Genomic DNA, 8439 nt, shown 5'->3' with positions numbered 1-8439 from the left:
GCAGGCTTTTGCACTAAGCAGGGAGTCTGATGTGGGACTTGGTCCCAGGACTCTGAGATCATGACCTGAGCCGAAGGCAGATGCTTAACCTGCTGAGCCACCCAGGTGCCCCAAAAACAAATTTCTTAAAAGCATTTAAAAAGTTCCGCTCCTCTACTCAAACTTTTCTTATCAGTTACCATCAACCTTCTCAATCGAGCCAGATTTAACAGACAATTTTGTGGCTTCATTCTCATCGCCTTTGTAGCAGCATCTGATGCTGGGGATTGCTCCCACCTTCCTAAGACAGTTTCCTCCTAGATTCTGGGAAGACCACACTCCCCTCGTGTTCCTCCCACCCCCATGGCCTCTCCTTCTCACCCCCTTTTGCTGGTTCCTCTTCTCTATATACTTATCAGTAATGAGCCCTCTTCTCATTTCTTTTGGTCTATCTTCTCTAGAAATTCTCATGTTATCCCCATGGCCTTACATGCCGTCTGTACACCAATGACTCTAAAGTGCACTTCTGACTTCTTTTCTGAACTTCAGACTAGCATATTCATAGCTTCCCTGGCTCCAGTACAAATCCTTGGGTATTCACCATCTCAGAAAAGGAGTCCCGCCTTTCTCTTGCTTTCAACCTACTGGCTAGTCTTGTTGGTTCTACTTCCATGGCACATCTCAAATAAATCCACTTCTCTTCCCCTCTGTTAGCATAATTTAGCTCAAGCACCAACTTAGCACAGAGGCTCCCAACATTTGTTGAGACTTCCATAGGAGCTCCCTTTCCAACCACTTGTCACACAATAGCTGTTGACCTCAAGGCAGGCTCACCCTCTCTCTCTCCAATTACTCCAACCTTCCTGGCCTGCTTTCTGTTCCTCAAATACACCATGTTCATTCCCACCCCCACAGCCTTTGCACTTGCTCTTTTTGTTGCCTAGGATGCTCTTTCTTCTGATCTCCTGATCAGTGATAAGTTTGAGATGCCTGAGAGATGCCCAAGCAAAGAGTCCTGTATGCCCTTAGATGTGTGGTTGGAGTACAGAGTTGAGGTATTCTAGGTTTGCAGTAGATGCCTTGAGACTAGGGGTTGTCAACATAAATGGTATTTAAAATAATGAAAATGGAGCAAATTTTCTAAGGAAAGAATATACAGGATAGGAAGAAGACTGAGGTACTCCAGCATTTGGAGATAGTATAAAAGATCTAAGAGACAGTGAGTAGGAATGGCCAGAGAGAATAGGGAATGCAGACATCTAGGAAAAGGCCAAGAAAAGAGAGTCTTGGGATGCAGGGAGTGACCAATTGTGTTAAGCACTGTAGAGATGATCAGGAAAGATGTGCCCTTTGGATTCTACACCATGGAGGCCCTATGTGCCTTTAGCAAGAGCAATTTTGGGCTAGTGGTAGGAGAAGACAGATTGGGGTTGGCTGATGGGGAAGTGCAGGCAGACCTTACAGATAACACTTCCAAGAAGCTTGATTATGATGGTAAAATGGGACAGGGTGGGAGCTAGTGAGGGTGATAGTATCAGAGGAGGGTTTTAGTATCAAAGGAGAGCCATTCATACAAGTGGGAAGCTAACAGAATGATCCAGACAAGGGGAAAAAGTTGAAGATATAGAAGAGAAATGAGATTATTAGAAGAATAATGTCCCTGAGTTCCTAGGGACTGTTAGGTCTAGAGCATAATACAAGCTTCATGTGTAATTTTAAATTTCCTAGTAACCACATTAGAAATTATAAAAGGGAAAGAAGTAAAATTAATTTCAAAAATATATTTTGTTTCATACAGCATATTAAAATATTAGCATTTCAACATGCAATTATTAAAAAGATATTTTATATTCCTTTTTCATACTAAGTATTTTAAACTTAGAGTACACTTCAATTCAGACTAGATTCATTTCAAACATTCAATAGCATCTTGTGGCTGGTGGCTACCATATTGGATAGAGCAGGTCTTGAGCACAAGTAGAGGGATTGTTTGGCCTTTTTCTGGAGTGAAAAAGTTTCCCCATTGAAAGACAGAAAGGACTCAGGGCATAGATGAAGGAGGGTTTGGAGATCTGGTGGTGAATGAAGGGTTTGGAGATTTGGTGGAGATTTGAGAGAGAATGGAACAAATATCAAAGACCATTTTGTATAACCATTTCTACATTACTTAATCTTTCCATCAATATACCTCTTCTCCCTAGAAATTTCCTTTCACTTCCATGCTACTTTGGGAAGCCAGTAGGTTTCTTGAGTCATGGAAGGTAAGTAGTTTTCACATTGAAAAGCTGCCCATAATAGCTAAACGAACCCCTTTTTAAACAATGTAGGGACTTTTTTTGGTACATTCTCTTCTTATATGTTTGGAGAGACAAAGCAACACTCAGTGGTAAAGTAAGGGTAAGTTCGGTGTCCTAAGCCCAGTCTAGCCACTGACCCTTCCACCTCTGGGCAGTTCACTTCAAAGACAGGGTCTGAGCAACAAGCATAAAAAAGAAAAAGAAACACTGCAAAATAAATGCCCACATACACAATCAATAATAATAACAACAACAATGACAATAATACACATGGGACCAACCACAACCTCCTAGTGTTGGCAGTTGATGACCCCGCAAACCTATTTTTCATTCACATAAGCTTCAGCAAAACACCAAGTGTGATTCTGCCTAAGCCTTTTCCTCCTTTCCCTGCAAACCCACACGGACTTTGAGGTAAATCTAATCCACATGTTTCTGATTCATTTACACTTAACTCATCAAAATGTTGTTTTCTAACAGCTATTTGATGGCCAAGAAGTCTTTCTTAAAGCTCCTTTCTTAGAAAAAGGATGTTGTGGTTTGCCAAGAGAAAAAAAGCTGAGCCCCAAAAGATTTGAATTCAGCTTGAAACTCAGAAATTGTGAAGTTTGGACCAAATCTGCCCCAATGCTTTCTCATTATTCCCAACAACCTTTCTCCCATGGGTGATTTTTCAACTCTCCCTTCACTGATGGACAGAGAGGGAAAGGTTTAGGCTGGGCAGTTGCTGGCCCAGGATCGAATTTTAGACCAGTCAAACTAGAAAATAGGATGCACTTGGAAAAGACAGTTTTCTGGCAACTCTTTCCGCCTCCCTTGGAATTCCGTTTACCTCCATGCTTTACAGTTATCCTCTTGTCAGCTAAATGGCAGCTCCTTGACTCACCCAGGCGCTTCCCCAGTTCACAAGCTTCTCCCCCTCGGGTGGGGCTATTCAAGGCACTGTTTCTTTCTTCATGTCCCCTTTCTCAATGAAAGCTCTATGTCAAAGGGTACAGGAAAACAAAACTCCCAGAGTATGAAGAATTTCATGGCCCTGCAAAGAAACAGAAGATACATTAGGTCAGATGTTAGGCTGATAAACTCACCAACTCCCTTTAACTTAAGACTTTAATTAAAATGACCCTTGTGAGGGGGATTAAAAATAAACATTCATTCATGTGTTCAGTCTGGAATCCCATAAAATCTACATGAATATGCTACTTCTGGTTTACTGTAGCTTCCTAAGACACCCTGCCCAGATGGATTTTATTCCTGTCACTTGGAATGAAGACAAATCTCATAGGCTTAGAGACTCTGATCTTCCTCCATGTTTGTTTCCCTCTGGGTGGCTTCCAGACATAGGCCATTGAATGCATGGTACAGTGGCGTATGAATTCTCTCTGCTGAAGGAGCAAACTGTGTAGTCTGGCAGCATTAACTAGGGCACAATAAATGTCCAAAAATATATGTGTTGAATTAGTCTATATCAGCAAGACTCAATAGAGAAGAGGAATGATATTCATAGTTTGCAAAGCAGAAGAAGAAAATGAAGGGGTACAAAGGGGAATGGAATGGGGAGGAACTCAGAGGGATGTCATTTTGCAGGCAACTTCAGCCATTCAGTGAGTAATGTATGACCATTTCTAGAATGTTTTACCAAGATGACAATGTATAAGACAAGATAACTCAGACTTCGTGAAGTACACCAATATAGTACTATTCTGTTATTATCCATTTTAGTGTGTATAAGTGGAGTTTTCCCAAGAAGACCTGCCACCCTAACTGGAAAGAAGTTAGAAAAATGGAAGAAATGAGGGACACACTTTGGACTGCAAGGTAGGTTTTTTTGTTTCTTTTGGAGACTAGAGTGCACTGGACCCAGACTCTAAAACTTAGATAGACTGGATCCATTCTGTTGGTGAAAATCAGCTGTCCCTGAGACAATGGAAGGAGCTAGTCATAATGACAGTGAAGAGAAGTGGCCCATTTCTATGCATCCAGGAGGCAGGGCAGCAGTTATGAAGCCCTACAAGGTTCAAGAGGGTATGTCTGGATTTTCAGTAGTGCTAGTGAAGATTGAGAGTAAGTTTCCATGTTCCAGTGAACTCGAGGTGAGCAGCACCCCAACCTGCTGGTGCTGCTGGGTCATCAACAGCAGATACCCTGGAAAAGAGAGCGGAGAGGCAATGTCAGAGTGCTCTGCACTGAGCCAGAAGGAAGATGAGAAGATAGCACTGGAGGGTTTTCTCAGAGCACAGCCTTCTGCCAGACTGTCAGAAGCATCTGAGGGACATTTGGAGATGGTTTGTGTCCTAAAAGTATATAGGCATGGACTCATGCTTGAACAATTTGGACATTCAGAAAACAGAACCTGGTTCTTTAAAAAGCCTGTGAACATATATAAGTGACACGAAGAGCGCCTTCCTGGGAGTCCCAGCCAGCTCCTTGGTTCCCTTGTTGGTGTCTTGGACTTTAGAGGGATTCCTCCAGCTTTAAAACCACCTTCTCTGTCTTCTTATGCCATCATAGAATCATTTCCTGAAGTAAAAGAGTCAACACTGAAGGTAAACTCGTATTAAGAAATATAAAGAAGGCAAAGCTTGTCTAACTCAACTGATATTCCTGGATATCCACAGAACCTCCAGCCTGGTGAGGGCAGCCATTACCTGAATTAAACAACCATCAGAGCTCTTATTCCATATCCAAGAGGAACCCAGCTACGTGGCTTGGTCTTCCCTCTGGGATGCTCCTCAGATGCTCCCTCCCACTCTGACCAGCCCCTGACCCGCTACTCCCTATTACTCATCCTGGATGTCGGTATAGATCCCCCTACTCTTTGGGGACGGAGAACCTTTCCACGTCCCCTTCAATAACAACCTAAAAAATTCAGTTGCTGCTCATTAACTGATGGGCTCATTTACATATGTAAGAGGAAAATATTATTCGTTATCTGTCATTTCTGCCTCCCCTTCCACCTCTCCTCTAGAGAGTGAATCCTAGAAACCAGAGGATCTTTGGTAAACTGAGCCCCGCACTATCATTCTCAGAATAATGGGCTTTCACATATCGATGGCGATACGATCAAGGACAACATTTTCTGATCTTTTGTCACCATGACTCAGAATAAGAAATGAGTATTACACTGCAACTCCCCCCAGCACACACCTTTTTATTTCACTTTTTAAATTTTTTTTTATTTTTTAAAAATAATTGGTCTCATCCACTAAATTGATTTCACAACCCACTCTTGGTTCATAACTAACCCAAAGTTTGAAAAATATTGAGAAAGTAGATTGGAGCAGGTGTGTGTGTGTGTGTGTGTGTGTGTGTGTGAGAGAGAGACCGAGAAATAGAGAAAGAGAAAAAGAAGAGCTGAAAGAAAGGGAAGAAGAAGTAGATCTGGGAGTTTCAGGAGAAGGGAAGAATGCATAGCCAAGAGTAACTTTGGGGAAGATCATAGAGGTTGAATACAGATTTTTATTGCCTGCCCTCTAATTTCCAGTAAAATCTGCATTCTTCAGGGATGCTCTGTGGATCAGCTTGGTAGGGTTACATACAAAGCACTGTAACCTGGTTCAAGACTGGCAGAGAACAAAGCCAGAGGAAGGCAGGAGCATATGGCCTGGGTGTCTTCAAAGGCCAACTATCCACATTCATGGGATCCAATGCACTGGACACTCGACAGAACTTAGAGAGGAATGGCAACTGTGTGGGATGGAAAGGAGGGAAGTTAGGGGTCCAGGAGGCCTGGGTTCTCATCTAGGATGGCTTCTACGTGGCACAGACCCACAGATGCCAATTTATCACTCTGGGTCTCATCACCACCTGGAAAATGGAAGAATAAAGATTTGTAAGGTCCTGTCCCCCCCACCTTTTGAAGAGTCCTACATTGTATTCCTTATCTATAAGACATTTATAATCTTTGAGATCTTTATGGATCCAGTGGAGTTTCCCTTGTTTACACCCTTTGAACGTTGTGCCAAACTAAGCCTCGGTCTTGGAAGATCACCTCTGATACATGTGTAACTGGGCCTGGCTCCTCCCCATATATACACATCCCCTTGTACACACACACACACAAGCACGCACACAAACTGTGAATGCGCTTCTGTCCCTCCAAGTCCATCCTACCTTGCTCTCTGACCCCAGAGACTTAATGCCTACATAAACCCAACCAATGGACTCCTGGACCTTCTACTTCACAAGGGGTCAGTGGGGAACCCTGACAGGGACCAAGACAGGATGAGGAGAGTGGGCTCCGGATCCTTATTCTATTTAGTCTAGGCATCCTAGGAAGTTTATTTGCTCAGTTCCCTCCCTGTGAGGTTACCCTGGGCTGCCACACCCATCATTCTCTCTCTCTCCCAGAAATCTCCTCCTTTCTGGTTCTGATAACCTTTCCTCACTTCTCTCCTCCCCCACTCAGCCTGGGGGGTAGCAGTGGCTCCACTGCCTCTGCTCATGTGTGTGTGCCTCTGTCTCTAGATGTATTAAGATGTATTAGGGGAAATACCAGTTCTTAAGATGGAACCAAAGCTTGAATCATAGAATCTATCAATAAATCCTCAAGAAGTTTTATAAATCCATATATTCCTTATGGTTATATGATTCACCAGTTCAGTGCATTACATTGAGCCTCTTTTCTGTAAAAAACAATATATCTACTTACTTAAGCACACACACACACACACACACACACACATATACACTAAAGCCTATCCACAATGAAGACATATAATAATTTATGCTATACATATGTTTACATGTTAAAAAGAGTTTTTTTAGGCTAATGGTGTTAAACAAGGGACAAGTAATTGGAAATTTAATTAATTAGGGACATGCCTACATTTCTACTGATAATTAGAATCATATATTTGGAATAGTGATGATTCCTTAGTTTTAAGCAAATTATACACTTACTTCTCAAATGTGTGTAAATATCTCGAATATCTCATTAAGAGAAAGAATATTTTTCAGGCTAAGAAGTTCATCATAAAAATATAAACATAACTCTGAATAATGAATGAGCTATGAGATTATGAAAAACATATGGCCTGGGGTCTCTGTCTCCCTTTTCTTTCTTAGAAATTAGTCACAGCACTTAGCTCAGAGCTGAGCACCTAACAGGTAATTGAAGAGTAGGCCTGACTGTTGACCAAGCCAAATGAAGCCAAGTTAACTATAGCTCATTCATGTACACACACACACACACACACACACACACAAATGCACACACACACATCTGTAGTCAGATTAATGCTTCATTTATCTGGCATTATTGTTAGTACATTTCCCAAATAAATAGAACTCACCCTTTTAAAGTTATACATTTTAACTGAGATCACAAAATTTTCTTAAAGAAAATACACACTACTCTAACTTCTTAAACAAAAAATTCTCAACATAATATAAACTATAAGCAATGAATCATGATGGTTCTAATTATAAGCATCAGTCATTTCACTAGGTCCTCAGATTCTGTTGAGGAAATTTTAGCCATCATCAGGGTATTTATTATTTTTAAACTGTATTCTAAACCCTTGAGGCAGTGAGATCTCACCCCCTCCTACAACACCTTACATCTGGTGGCAAATTTTGCCCCCAGAATAAAACCTGAGCGTTGATCCCTGAAGACAATAGGTGTTCTGCCTGGGAAGGATCCAGGTGTGGGTTTGAGTCTGAGACAATATTAAAATAAATCATCTGGTAACTCTAAGTATCATTAGATTCCTAGAGAAACAAAAAGGCAGCTCCATCCAGGAGTAAAATATACTAAAAGGCAATATCCCCCAACTGAAGCCCGCTTTATTTTGCCCCTCTGGGTTCCCTAGCCTGTTCCATGCCCAGGCACCCTATGGGAAAGCCCACGCTCAGTCCAGTCAACACAGCAGGCAGCCTGTCCTCTTCATGGGAGAGGCCTCATTAGGCAGATGGCTCTGAACAGCAAGGAACCGTAAAACAAGGATCATCCAACCCCGAAGAAAAGTCAATTCCATAAAAGAGAAAAATCGGGTGAATAAAGAGATCAGCCTTAATTCAGAAAATAGAAGGGAAATTTTTAAGAGGCATAATTGTATCTGCAGAGTTTGAAGAAGATAAAGCATTCAGAAATCAAGAGCAGGCTACTGCAAGAAAGAAGCCTTTAGGGGTGCCTGGGTGGCTCAGTAGGTTAGGCGTCAGA

Source organism: Mustela putorius, unplaced genomic scaffold (assembly GCF_011764305.1).
Source record: "Mustela putorius furo isolate JIRA1106 unplaced genomic scaffold, ASM1176430v1.1 tig00003983_pilon_pilon_pilon, whole genome shotgun sequence".
NCBI lineage: Eukaryota > Metazoa > Chordata > Mammalia > Carnivora > Mustelidae > Mustela > Mustela putorius.
Note: the sequence above shows the minus strand (reverse complement) of the source record.